This window comes from Ammospiza caudacuta, chromosome 5, assembly GCF_027887145.1.
Source record: "Ammospiza caudacuta isolate bAmmCau1 chromosome 5, bAmmCau1.pri, whole genome shotgun sequence".
Classification (NCBI taxonomy): Eukaryota; Metazoa; Chordata; class Aves; order Passeriformes; family Passerellidae; genus Ammospiza; species Ammospiza caudacuta.
In genome coordinates, this window is record NC_080597.1 from 70,323,824 (window position 1) to 70,337,448 (window position 13,625).

At 42.6% G+C, this 13,625-nt stretch overlaps 1 protein-coding gene across 5 annotated transcripts in view; it reads left to right on the forward strand.

Annotated features, from left to right (window-relative positions):
• GRM3 (glutamate metabotropic receptor 3) overlaps positions 1 to 13,625 on the forward strand; it is a 104,878-nt gene that overhangs the window by 37,159 nt on the left and 54,094 nt on the right. For 2 of the 5 annotated variants that reach the window (XM_058804603.1, XM_058804606.1), the window contains exon 2: positions 1,520 to 1,617. The exons of 2 other annotated variants lie outside the window; for them this stretch is intronic. The gene's annotated coding sequence lies outside the window, so the exon portion shown is untranslated. Of the gene's footprint in view, positions 1 to 1,519; positions 1,628 to 13,625 lie in introns of all 5 variants that reach the window. One more of the 5 variants, XM_058804604.1, reaches the window with a different exon arrangement.

Here is a 13,625-nt window from a genome sequence, read left to right on the forward strand (position 1 = left end):
TCTGCTACCTCTCTCCTCTCTCACAGAAAATGCCAAAGTGGATAAGTTCAGGACTTACCTCTCAGAAAAACAAGGGACCTAGAGGAAAGAAAGCTAAAATCCACAAATATCTGTACATAACTGGGTTGTATGAAGTTGACAGACACCCTGTCCCTATTGCTGCTGTGTCACTCAGTGTCCATTACTGGCTATTGACTGTTCTCAGGATTCAGTCCCAGAGATAAAGAGGGAAGGACTCCCTCTTGGAGAGTGTTTGAAGCCTATTGCAAGGAGCATGTCACCCCTTTAGGACCCCTCCTTGCACTTAAACTATATTGCTTAAAATACAGTGTTTGTCAGACATTCGGTTATCTCCTCCAGGGGAGGAACCAGGAAGGAGAAGAGAAGCACTTCTCCCATTTTCTCTTTAAGTACAATGAAAAGACTCAGACCCGGTCCCCAGTTCAGGACCTGTTCAGATCGGAGATCCAACAAAACAAACCCCTCTTTGTTAGGGGACCACCAACAGTTCATTCAAAAGGAAATGTAATTTTAAAAGTGATCATAAATAGGTATGTGCACTTGAAAATAAGAATTTCAACATGAAATGCAGTTAGATATAAATAGAAGACAATCTAAATTTGTGGATTTTATAAATACATCCAAACTTACTCTCAAAGCCCATGAATTTGGTGAAAAGACTCCAAAATTTTTCACATAACCAGTGGGGAGTATGGGACTTACAGGGACAAAGATATGTCCCTACATTCACACCTGACAGAGATCTATGAATTCCACTGAGATTTCATGATCTGCAGATGATAAGTTAATCATGATGAGAGTAAAGAGTCAATTAGGACAGCTCTAGGAGCATGAAATAGATGTAAATATCCCATTATAGCCATTAAGCAATATTCCTTCAATATGGCACAGCAAGAGGCACAGGAAAAAGACCAAGGAAAGACAAACCTGGCCAAGCTGTTTGTCACCTATGCCAAGTGCAATTGTAGAACTGTTTGCTGCCAGCAAACACAAACCACCAGCAGTGGCTATCTCAGAAGTGAGAAGTCCCTGGTTCAGGAAGGAAAAACAAATGAGTATTTTAAATTTACCTGCAAACTGTCCTGATTTTACTCGACTCTAAAATAACCTGTGTATTCTAAAAAGAAAGTGCTCTTGAAGAGAGATTTTTAGCCTGTTTGATAGGATATTCAGCAGAAACTCTGGGAATAATAAAGGAGTGTTTAAAGCAGATTGCCTGCCTCATTCAGCTGTGTTATGGAGCTGATCCAAAGACACTCAGGAACTTTAAAAGGTGCTGGAGCTGGCCCATCAGTTTCTAGTACTAATAGGAACCGAGTTGTTAGTGTTTTTGCATGACATCCTGTAAGGAAAATGGCTGGCATTTGGCTTACTCGGGAGATTTCACCATCTGTTATTGTAGAGACCCAATAATGATACAAAACACAAATAAGCAAAAAAAAAAAAAATGCCTAACACTCTGTCAAAGTTAGTGAGGTCTTAAAATATTCCTGCACAGGTAGAGAATTTGCTGGAGGAGAATCAGCAGAGCACCGGGCTCAATTACATCCGAGTTTCCTGTGTAAGACCTGTCAAGCAACTCCCATCATCACGTCTGTAAGTGAGCGTGAGTAATGGGTTTTATTTAAATTCATCTGGTGTTTGCTACCTACACCCAGACAGATAATGGACCGATAGCAGAACAATGATCATTAAGAGGCTATCACTTAATTCTTGTTTTATTCTGCAGCTTGCCTGCCTTCATCTGTCTTCCCTTCTGAAGAAGGGAACACGTTCCTTCTGTCTCAGATGGAAATGCAATGGCCTATTATGCATTCATCACAAGTTTTCCATTTTCCATCCAAAATCATGACAATGATACAAATATGAAAGCCCACAGAATTTGTTTCCAAAAGCATTCAGCTCCATGCATATGTGTTTATCTTTCTGCAATTGAATATCTTATCCCCCAAAACACACAGTCAACTTCCTTCTAAGTGGCAAATATAACATTTAAGGAGTTTATTTGTCTTACTGAAAACAATAGGTATTAAGTATGGTGGTAGGGGCAGAGCATCCTGCAAAATATTGAAGAAATCTGTTGGTTCACTGCAGTTCTATTGATTTAAGAAACACAAAGGGATTGTGCTGAACAAGATGAAATGGGAAATTAAGTAGCATCATGTGAATGTAGCAGTAAAGCATCCTACATACTCTCATCACTGTCAGCTTCCTGTAGGACAAAAATGTGTGTTCAGCCCTGAAAACGTTGTGAAAGGACCCCTGTGTCCTTCCAATGCAGGTATTGGTAAGCATTCGTTGCCCTAGCTATCTGAATTCCTTTGGGTTTCAGGAGGCTGTCAAAGCCTTACAAGTAGTGAATGCTGTTGTGCAAGTAAAATTAATGACTCCTGTTCTGCTTTCCATATTTAAAGTTTTAAATGAGTCTTATTGCTGTGGAAAACATGAGGAGGAGCAGAGGGGCTGTCAGGATGGAATTGTAAATCTTTTGGCATTTAAAATCTCAGACCTGATTGACCTCATGATGGTGCTTCAGACCAGTATTTATCTTGGTGTTGTAAAGCAAGCAAATTACCTTTATCCAGGCACAAATCCCACTTTGCAGTCTGCTGTAACTAACTGGGCTATGAGGCTCAAGTGAAATGCTCCAGTCAAGCAAGTAAACATTGAAAAACAAACAAAAACATTTGCATTTGAGGAAGTATTAAATGCATTCATCATCTGCCCTTTGAGTCTGTGCAAGTGCTGGAGTAAGGAGACAGTAATATGAATAGTTGTAACTCAGTTATTAAATAAAATGGAAATGCATTAATAATTAATACAAATAATAACGGGTGCTTGCCCAGCTGGTGTATGCCGAGGTTTTAGCTGGTGCTTGGCAAGGCATGATGGACTAAGGGTTCTTTGGGGAGGGGGATCCCTTGTAGCCCAGATCCCCAACACACTGTGGGCTGCAACAGGAGCTCAGGACAGGCTATTTTCAGTGCAGTGAGGAGCTCCCAGCAGCACCCTGCTCCTGGCTGTAGGATGGCACCTGGCCTCAGAAGGCAGAGTCAGCCTGCCAAGCACTCTGCCTAGGGTGTCTGTCCAAGCAGCAGCTCTGGCCCAAGGGAACTGACTCAATCAATAGGTGTTATTGACACCCTTGTATTTCAGCTGGCTTCCCTGCTCTTCCCCACAGTCATTAGAAAAGCTCTCCAGAAAGCACTTTGGAGCAGCAGCCAAACCCACATTCTCTGAAAATCCCATGGGATTTTCCTAAGGAACATCCATGTGCCCAGGAAGTAGAGGGAGACCTGGAAAAACTGCTAGCTTATGATTTTCTCTCTATGTGCTTGCAGCAGATGCCCATGGAATTGTTATTCCACCAGCCCTTTCAGAAGGGAGCAGGTGATAAAATTCTCCAGAGAGTATCTCCAGTTTTACCAGCATTCCCTTAGTTCCTGCTTTACCTATCAGCATCCTCTCCCACGACCCAGAAGCTGCCTTTCCTTGCAAGATATGTCACAGCACTGAAGTTAGGTCTGAAGCTGGTACCAGCTGAATGAACCTGTCTAAAGCCTAGAGATCATGGGATTCATCCAATGGGGCCAAGTTTCTGCTGCCATCAGAGGCACATCTAATTTACCTCCATGCAAAGAGGAACAGAGTGTACTCACTGACCTGGCTGCTGTGCACTGCAGGGGCATGTAGAGCATTCCAAGTATTAATCCTTAGGACACAACTGCAAGGTCACAAAGTAATGTTATCTTCTATTTTCTATAGGTACAGAGAGGTGAGCCAAAGACAGAGATGAGACTGGAACCAGATTTCAGTGCTCTGGTTTACCTGCTAGACTGAAGCCTTTACAACAGTTGGAAGGGGATTTTGTGTATTATATTGTGAACCCAAAACCACCAGAAAAAAATAGTCTCATGTGCTTTAATGAGTGTAGGAAATATGTGATGTACATGAGTTTTTCTGAGATTTGGGGAAGTCAGTAATTAAGTTAGATCATTGTCATACACTCAAAAAGTGCTGAAGGACATCTTCATAGAAAATTCCAGGGTTTGCTCCTTCTCATCAACAACACAATGAGTATTCAGGGCACTTTAAATTGTTCTGACCTATTATCACAGAGCTCTTTTCTCTTGGTTCTGCTGCTGGCTATGCATTTCCCCACAGAAATTCATTATCTTTATGAACAAATAGCTTTGTAAAGGACTAGCACTGTGGCCATAGCTGTCTAGTTTAAGTGAGGCAGCAAAGGTAAAGAGAAACAGGTATTAAATGAATGTTTTTGAGGGGAAAAAAATTAGCTTTGGATGATGAAAACCTGAAAAAGTGTTTTGATAACCTATATGGTGTTTACTTTTAGCAGCTATATCAGTCTTTTAACAGGAACCATTTCTTCTTGTGTATGGACTGGGCTGCAATGAAGGTAATATTCCATTTCCTGCAGCTTCTTGTTCTCCTCATTGTTCTTAGGCATTCATGATCTCTGAGAGTTCTATGCTGACACTGGGAAAGAAGTGATCTTTGCTTCTTCTGCCACTGATTCAGGCCATACCTTGTTTTCTCCACAGCTTCCCATTGCTAAAATACAGGGATGGCATTATACCCTGTAATAAAGGGAGTTGTAATTGTGGAAAAATACAAAATCCTGTTTATTGGTTCAGCTGCTGAAAAGGAAAGAGCTGTTCATAATTCCATGGGGAAAAAAAATAAATTCTGAGTGTAAGGGTTAGGTGTTCAAAACTGGAGAAAATTAGTTGCGTTGTAGGTTTAGCTCCCTGCTGCCTTGCTGATCCATCTGGGACGCTCTCAGTCCCTGAGTGAGGATCATGCCATTACTTTTACTCACAGTCTGCACTGAAGCACAGCTAATGCTCTCCTGTAATTGTTTCCTGAATGCTGAAAACAGCAACAAAGCCCACATGCATGCATGCACATATATGCTCACTGCTATGCTTAGCCTGATGGAAATTTTGTAAATTGCTAACCCTGCCTGGAATTGTATCACTTCCAACCAAACCTCAGCACATTGGTTTGGGCAGCAGAGCTAGGAGTCAAAAATGGGTTCTGTGGAACAGCAGGCTTAACAGCTGAAACCATCAAAGCTCTGAGCCTCCATGCTGGCCAGATGATGAGTTTTTAATTTCTTCCCTGTGGGTCCTCAGATGCAATAGATAAAATAGGAAAAAAATCATATGTCAGTTCTGTTGGCCTTTAAATGTAAATGGAGAAAATCTGCAGCGTCTATCAGAAAAGAAACTAATCAATTGATATATTTCTGTGGACCTACAATAGTTATGTATCTCTCACATGGAGATATCTATCAAAACGCTCTGAATTTCTTAGTACACCTACTCAAATTCCATATACTTTGTACTAGATGCATAAAATCAGAGAGGCAAGGAGGGAGGAATTTAATTTTACACTTGAAAAATTATGGATCTTTCATTTCTATGCCTCCTCACATTACACTCATATTTAATTTAAAATCTTAAGTGGTTCTAAATAAGCTTCTAAGATTCACTTTAAGCACAAAATATCCATTCAGGATGAATGAACAATTCTGAATATCTGGAACAAGAGAACAAAAAGGGTTTTAACATTAACAATGGGGCAGATCCATCAACAAGATAACTATGATTGACACAAATGGAGCCTCTTTCACTGGTACTTGATTTGGCCACTGCATTAGACAATGTTTTATTCCTTGTGATTACAGTCCTAGCTCAAAACAGTCTGTTCATACGAGAGAACTTGTAGTTCAAGTCTATAATACCCTTGACTCACTGAACCAGTGGACCAGACAAAAGTCTCATGTTGATAACTGACACAGCTTCTTGAATTTATTTTGAAAAATGTACAAATTTTCCCTGACTGTAGTGCCTCAAATATTTCCCATCATGTGGTTGTCTCCAGCCCTAGGTGAGTGGAAATGTAGAGTGTTTTCTGCTTGAGGCTCAGTGCATCAACTTGGGAGAAAGAAGCTGCTGGCATAAAGGAGGGGGAAGGCTTGGAAGAGGAACACAAAGAGGTCACAACTGGAAAAAAGGAGTGGGATATACCTGGGAGCTGCTGAGGGGCTGAGCTGAGCAGTAATCAATGAAAGCAACAGCTCACAGACTGAAGAAATGGAGCTTTCAGCATTTAAAATGCTATTGTAGCAAACAAACTTCCTGCATGCCAACACCCTGACAGCAGAGTGCCAAGTTAACTCACCAAGTTCATGCTGGACTAACTGGGGCATGCTGTGAAGATAATAAGAGCATTTATCTGTCATGAATGCAAGCTTATGGATTGATAGATCATTTGATCTGTATGACTGTATTATGGATTTGCCATTAGCTTTTATCTTTAGCCATGCTGACAGAATCAAAAAACATATTTATTACACTTGGTGGGTTTTAATCGACTTTGCATTTTTCCTGTGAGTAGAGTTGGAACACAGATAATCTGCAAAATACACTGACAATCTTCCAGTTTATTCTGGTTTATTCATATTTTTTCCAAAAAAACAGCTGAAGAGCATATCACAGATGCATTCTCCTGTAAAAGCTTTACATAAGATTTGAAGGAGAATAAACTAGCATTAGCCATAGAAGGGAGAAAGATGCAGTGCAAAAAAAGCTTATCCTCTGGGCTTGATGAAGAAAACAGCTCAAAGCCAGCAAATCAATGATCCCAGAATGAAACTGAAACACTGCCCACAGAAAAAAATGGATTTGCAAAATGTGAGTTCTCCCTATTTCACATGGTATTGCTCCTTCTCACAGGGGAGAGCTTTTAGTGCTAAGGCACAAGGTCTGATACTAGCAAGGCCTGATAACATCCAAATAATGCGACAGAGGGACCAAACCTCTGCTACACTGAAAATCTGAGGATGAAGGGGAGTCCCTCTTATGGAGATATCTTTGTTGTTGATGTCTAATGTGACCAGAGTGACTATTTCATCAATACAGTCAATAGAGTGCAGGGTGTTAATCAGCCTAAAATAGAAAGGACCTGGGGCTTCTGGGGCTCAGCAAGCTGTCCATGAGCTACAATGTGCCCCAGGAGCCAAGAAGGACAATGATATCCTGGGATGCACTAGAAAAGCATTGCCAGCAGGTCAAGGGAGGTGATCCTGCCCCTCTACTTACCCCGGGTGAGGCCACATCTGGATGCTGTGCCCAGTTTTGGGATGCTCAGTACGAGTGAGAGGGTCCAGCAGAGGCCACAAAGATGTTTAAGGGACTGAAGCATCTCTCTTACAAGGACAGGCTGAGGGAGTTGAGCCTGTTCAGCCTTGCAGCAGGACAAGAGGCAAAGGGCACAAACTGATGCCCAGGAAGCTCCACCTGAACATGAGGAGGAATTTCTGTCCTGAGCACTGACTGAGCACTGGAACAGATTTCCCAGAGAGGCTGTGGAGTCTCCCTCACTGGAGATAGTCAAGAACCATCTGGACACAATCCTGTGCTCTGGAATGACCCTGCTTGAGCAGGGAGTTTGGAGCAGGGGACCCACTGGTCCCTTGTAGCCTGACTGATTCTGTGATTCTGTGAAACGAATTGCATGCCAACAACTTTTGGCATATTGGTCTCACTGACTAAAGGAGAACCTGAAAAGTCCACTCCACCCACAAAATTCCTTTGTCCAGTTCTACAAACCCTGTTCACTGTCCATGGAGAGAAATAGGTACAGTAGTGTGCAATTTATTTCATCCTATTACAGTGTCTACAATATATTTGATGAATCACATTCTATAATTAACAAATTCCAAGAATAAAGCTGTGCTTACATAACAATAGGGGAGGTTAAAAAGTTAAAGCCTGGGACCCTGCAAGGATGGAGGAGTTCTTGCAGCATGTCCTGGTCTTTTGAATGCTATTTTCCTAAGGAAATAGGGCTTATGCAATTACATTAACTGTCAATTCCAATAAAGTTTGAATGCTAGCCAGTGTCAACAAAATCATACAAAATACAGACTTTGAAGACATTAATTTGTTACAGGTTTCCTTTTTAGGGAAAGGAAGGTGGCTGAATAAAGGAATGAAAAACGTGATTAAAAACCCTTGATCAAGAAAGGCTGAGGAGTGCGCTCAGCCACACAGCAAACACCAAAAACCCCTGCAGGAAACCACAGGAAAAGAGGCTTTCCACAGATAGGCTGTATCACTGTTGTAACCTATCTTACATCAGCTGGAAACTGCCAGATGATGTATCTGTCTTGGAAAAAATAAAATGCCCTGGTCTTATTCTATGTCAGAAAGAATACACTCAAACTGGAGCACAAGTGTCACCTGGGGATAGCCTGTGCTTGAGTGACATCAGGGAAAGCTGGGCTCTGAATTCAGCAAACCCTGATTTCACGCCTTGCAGACTTGTTTTAGACAGGAAAGTTACAGGTAGGGCACAGTCAAAGCAGTCGGCAGCTTATCCAAACCAGTGAGAATTCCTCTGGTCAGGAGTATTGGCCATCTTTGACACCTTCTTTCTGCAAATGTGGGCGTCACTTCTACAACCTACCAGGATGTACCAAAAATGTGCAGTAGGCTGTTACTCAAGTGTTGTCTTCATTTTATATTGGAGAGATGCCACAGGAGTTCCCATTTTAAATCTTGTCACCTGCTTTCACAGGCCTCCCTTGTTTTCCATGTGTATTCCTGGGTGGAATAGGGAGAGGCAGATGCTGGCTGCGCTGATTTTGCTTTCCTGAGAAAAGGTAGCTGGGCCTGAGCCATGAAGGGCTGAGTGTGATAGCCCTGAAAAACACATAAGGTCATTAAATTTGAAACTTAGGGAACTGCATTTCTTTCTTCCTGCAAGCTGTCATGTAGCTTAAAGATCTAGAATTTTGTCAAAGATATCTGCCCTAGAAAATTAATTTCAAAATTTCCCCTCAAGTTCCTTCACTTTTGCATGCCTTTTATCCTTCTGTAATCCCCCTCTTCCCAGTCACTTTTGTGAGACCCCCAGAACTTGTCCCCACTCTCAGCACATCCTGAGCTGTTTGCTTCCTGATTTTTCTCCTTGCTCAAAGACCCCTCTGCAGTTCATCATATGTGATGTAGGGCCCTTTGCCTCCCAGAGGCACAACACTGGCATGTGGATAGCACCACAGCCCTGGGAAAAACAATCTCCAGAGATGGTTCTTCTCCATCATCTTCCTCTCCATGAAACAAGCTGTGGAACTGGAAGAAAATGCCCTTGAGGGGAGTGCAGCCTGATTCGCAATCTGGCATGTACAATTCCTAACCTACTTTTTTTTCTCATGCACCTGGTCTTGTGATTTCTCAGCTCTCCTTTTTCAATTGCTGCCTGACAGGAGAATTTGAGGCAATTATCACAGAATGGCTTTTATTGTGTGCCTGCTGCCATGAGGATGGCTCTGCCTTCCTGAGGTCAGTAGAAATGTTGGCAATCATGAAGTTTCTCCCCAGTCAAAGCCAGAACGCGCAAGTAAAGCAATGAAATCCTCACCTCTGGTTCAGTTTTGTTAACAAATACAACTAGTGACTCTTGGCCAGTTCTTGAATTCTTTAATGGGGTTATTATTCATTCATGCTGGTGTTGGTGAAATTTGGGATACAAGTATTAATCTTAGATTGCAATGAGAATTGTAATAACAAGAGAGCTTGTTATTACAAGGCACAGAGGCCACACAGAAAGAATATCCAGTCCTGATCCTCCCAAAATAAATCAGATCTAACTCCTCCTGGAGTGAGGCAGAGTACATCCTTACTGTGGACTGTGCCTTCCAAGAAATTATAAGCCTCTATGCAAACATCCATGCAAAGCAGTTTTAACTCTTCCTTCACCAAAACTCTTTGTCCACCTCTTGTGAGGGATGAAAGGAGCACAGTTAACACCTGGGCTCATCCTGCTTAGCTTTAGGTTCCAAATAAGGACCCTCACTTTAGATGGCTACCATACGATTTAGATTCGAACATTTTCCTGAATGTTTTTCACCAACTTTGGGCTTTGTCCAAAGCAAAGCATCATCACCACAGAATAACCATAGAATGATTTGGGTGGGAAAGGACCTTAAAGACCATCTAATTTCAACCCCCATAGCAAGCCCCAGTCAATTGAACACTTCTAGCAATGGGGGCTCCTCAGCTTCTGTGGGCAACCTGTTCCAGTGCCTCTTCACTCTCACAGGAAATAACTTTATATCTATTGTAAATCTATTCCCTCTCATGCCCTTCTAAAATGTTTCTCTCCTTTTAGACTCTTCATCTTGGCTTATATATGATATGACCTTATATAAGAAAATAGGAGAAAGTTTGCACAGACTTTAGAAAAACATGAATTCACCAGGAATTGTTGAGGTTATTCATGTTTGTCTTTGCTCTGCTTTGTCGTTATGTCGGAGATTTGGCACCACAGAGCAACTCCTTGCAAGGAGAAGTGTCACAGACATGCACTGTGCTCCATCCAACAGCTCAGCTGGGCCTTCATCAGAGCACCAGCACTGTTCCAGATACTCTAAATAGGGCCTGTGTCTTTCCTTCCCTTCATTAGCAAGGAAATCCCCATCACACTCCCAGGCCATGAATTATTCTGGCAGAGGGATTGAGGACCGAGCTGGGTGGACTGCAAATTCAGTTCTGTGGCCAACCAGATGGCTGAAAGTCCATTTACTGTCAGCACAGAAAAGAGTAAAGACAAAGGCAGTGCTAGAGAAAGCTGTTTCCTGCACAGTGCTGGGCAGAAGGTGACAGAATACAAGTGGGAAGGTCCCCAGAGTGTCCCGAAGTAATCAGTGAATGGACACACAGTGAGCCACCAAACCATGCATGGCTTTACCCAGCGTCTCATCTCTTCTTTCATAATTTGTGCTAAATGCTTCTCTAAATTCTGAGTTAAGCTGTTGTTGCCATAGCAATGGCCATTTAGAGTGAGAGCATGCAGTGTATGTCTTGGGGGTGTGAGGTTCTGGCTCCTCTCATAAAAAATATATGTCTGCATGTACATACACTGCTGTGGAGCTGCATGGAAGGAGCCAAGCAAGCAGTTTGCATCAGATCTGAGGGAGGGACAGGTGGGATGGAAAGAGGAGAAGCTTGGTGCAGGTTGGAGCTGTTTGTTCCAGGATGCACCTGCAAAGAGCTGAGTACTAAACTGAAATAAGTCTTAGTGATAACTGACTGACATTTCATTTCTTAGCAGTAGAAGAAACTTGCTCAGGACAAGGCATGTTCATTGCTGCCTTTATGAAATAAATCTTTGCAGGAACAGGAAAAATTTGCTTTGTCTGGTTTATTTTCATTAAAAATAACTCTTGCTGCTAGCTCTTTAACAGGAAATGCTTTTAAGCAATCTACTCCCACTGTTGATACAAGTTTATTTACCAGGGCACAGGCTGAAAATAAGGCAATAAATAATGCAGGCATTATATTACCTAATTTTAGATCCACTTCGAAGATTTTTCAACACACTTCTAAGATTCTTCAACACTCCTAGCACTAGCATTTTTAGTGGTCACAGCAAGAGAGATTCAGAACTTGTGAGATTTATTCCTCACTTTATGCCACTTCACTGTTGGGTGAGGAAATGTCTTAAATAGTTACAGCTAGGGCAAGATCCCCTCATATCCCTCAGCCTCTTTCCCTGAGGACTTTGGCAGAGTTCCATCTTTCTCCAACTAAATTTGGCTTAGAAGTGGAGTTAAGCATCACCTTGATCAGCAAGTGCAGGCAGGGTCTGAAGTGTTTCAGGAATTCTCATCCTGAGTGTGAGATTTAGGTACCTGAAGCACTAACTGATGAAGAAGGACAGTCCATTTGTGTCACTGGCTGGGCCCCAAGTCCCACATTTTAAGTCTCACATTTGACTGATTGTGAACAGCATTTTTAAAGTCCATAAATTCATAGCAGGGCATCCGAGTTTGATAATGTAGCCATAAACTTCTGTGACATATCTTGTCCCTCCATGAGCCCAGACAGGGTCATGAATCAGAATTAACATTCCAGATTCCTGTAAGAATACCTGATTTAAGCTTTGAATATAATCTGGGGCCCAATAGAGAGCCATAAATGTATTTTTGAAGTATAGCTCTGTATTTGCCTGTTTCTCAGTAAATAGCAGTCACCAGCTCCTGCTCCCTGTCGGTGACATAAGGACACACCTAGGGCATGGCAGACTGGGCTATTGTTCCCACTTCCAGTGGTACTTTCTGGTGGAGGTGAGGCAGTCTTGTGCCTCTCTTTGCTGACTGGAAAAGAAAAAGGCAAAGAGAATCTATCAGCCAGCAAACCCCACAGGCTTCAGTAGTTTACTGACTTACAGCAGCTGCAAAACAAATCCTGTAAAATTTTTAGTACAATCCCATTCCCACAAATAGCTGAGGGCAGCTTTTGTTTCCAGCAAACTTCTGAGACTTTTGTGATCAGAACTATGAAGGCAGTAAGCACAATTCACCATCAATTATGTTTTATTAATGTTTTTTTAATACACGCCACAGCCCAGTAATCATGGAGCTGTTCAACAATGTTGATCTGAAGTCAGCTAATAGCAGGATGTAATTTGTGGCCGTCTCTGCTCACTTACAAAACACTTGCTCCGTTAATTGTGATTTCACACTCTGCTGAATGCTGTTGCCTGGAGGTAACATTCACGTGATGGAAGAGTTACCAGTCTGGGCTCTGGGGGGAGGGTGTAGGAAAGGATCATTTCAACAGAGGCTACTGTTATTACATTTTTAATTCCTTTTATATTTAAAAAAAGGAAAGAAAACAACTAAACATCAAAAAGCTACAACCCACTGCTAAATAGGTCTATAAAACCTGAATGTTCTCTCCATGTTTTGATCCCTTTCTATTGCTTTGTGTTGTTACCAGGAACACGACAAAACAAGTGGCCAGAAGGTGAAACCCTGTCAGGGTAATCAGGCACCTGCCTTGACCTCATATTGTAGATGCTGGGCAAACCCAAAGAAAAGCCTGTATTTTCATTAGAAATGTTTTCATGCTTTTGGGGGTCCCAGAGACACCTGGGGACTTGCTTAACCAGAATAGGCAGGACATTCTCCTGGAGAAGGTCAGAAAAGTTGCCATGTTGTAGTGAGCAAGTTGAGCAGATGGAATCTCATCACTGAATGGTTGGTCAAGGGTGATGAGACAAGAGTTCAGCCCTGCGCAGGCACGGGCAAGGCAGCAGCTGCTGCTCTAAGTGCCTGCAGTGAATATGGCAGAGGGAGAAATATTGCCTCTGTCAAGTGAGAAGAACCATCTTAACCTGGAAAATTTCCAGCTGAGTGTTTGGTATGGCTGTAGCAAACTGGGAGATACAGCTCAGACCAGACAGTGATGGGAGCATCAGCCTGGGAAGGCTTTTATTGACTCATCACTAAATTGGGCCAAGGGAGAAGGAGCCACAAGAGGGGACTTTGCCCACTCTTGGCCATCACCTCCACTATTCCAGTTTCTCTCATCCTGACTAGTGATGTGGAGACCTCCAAGCCAGGCTTGAGTGCTGCTGCCTGGGGGTCCAAGCCAGGACTGGGTCCCATCAGAGCAGCCTGGGTGGCAGCAGAAGTCACCACACATGCAGCCAGAGAGGAAAAAGGGTGCACACTGCTGCCCTGTGAGGCTGGTGTGACTCTGAGGCTGCCTGTGCTGCCAGCCAAA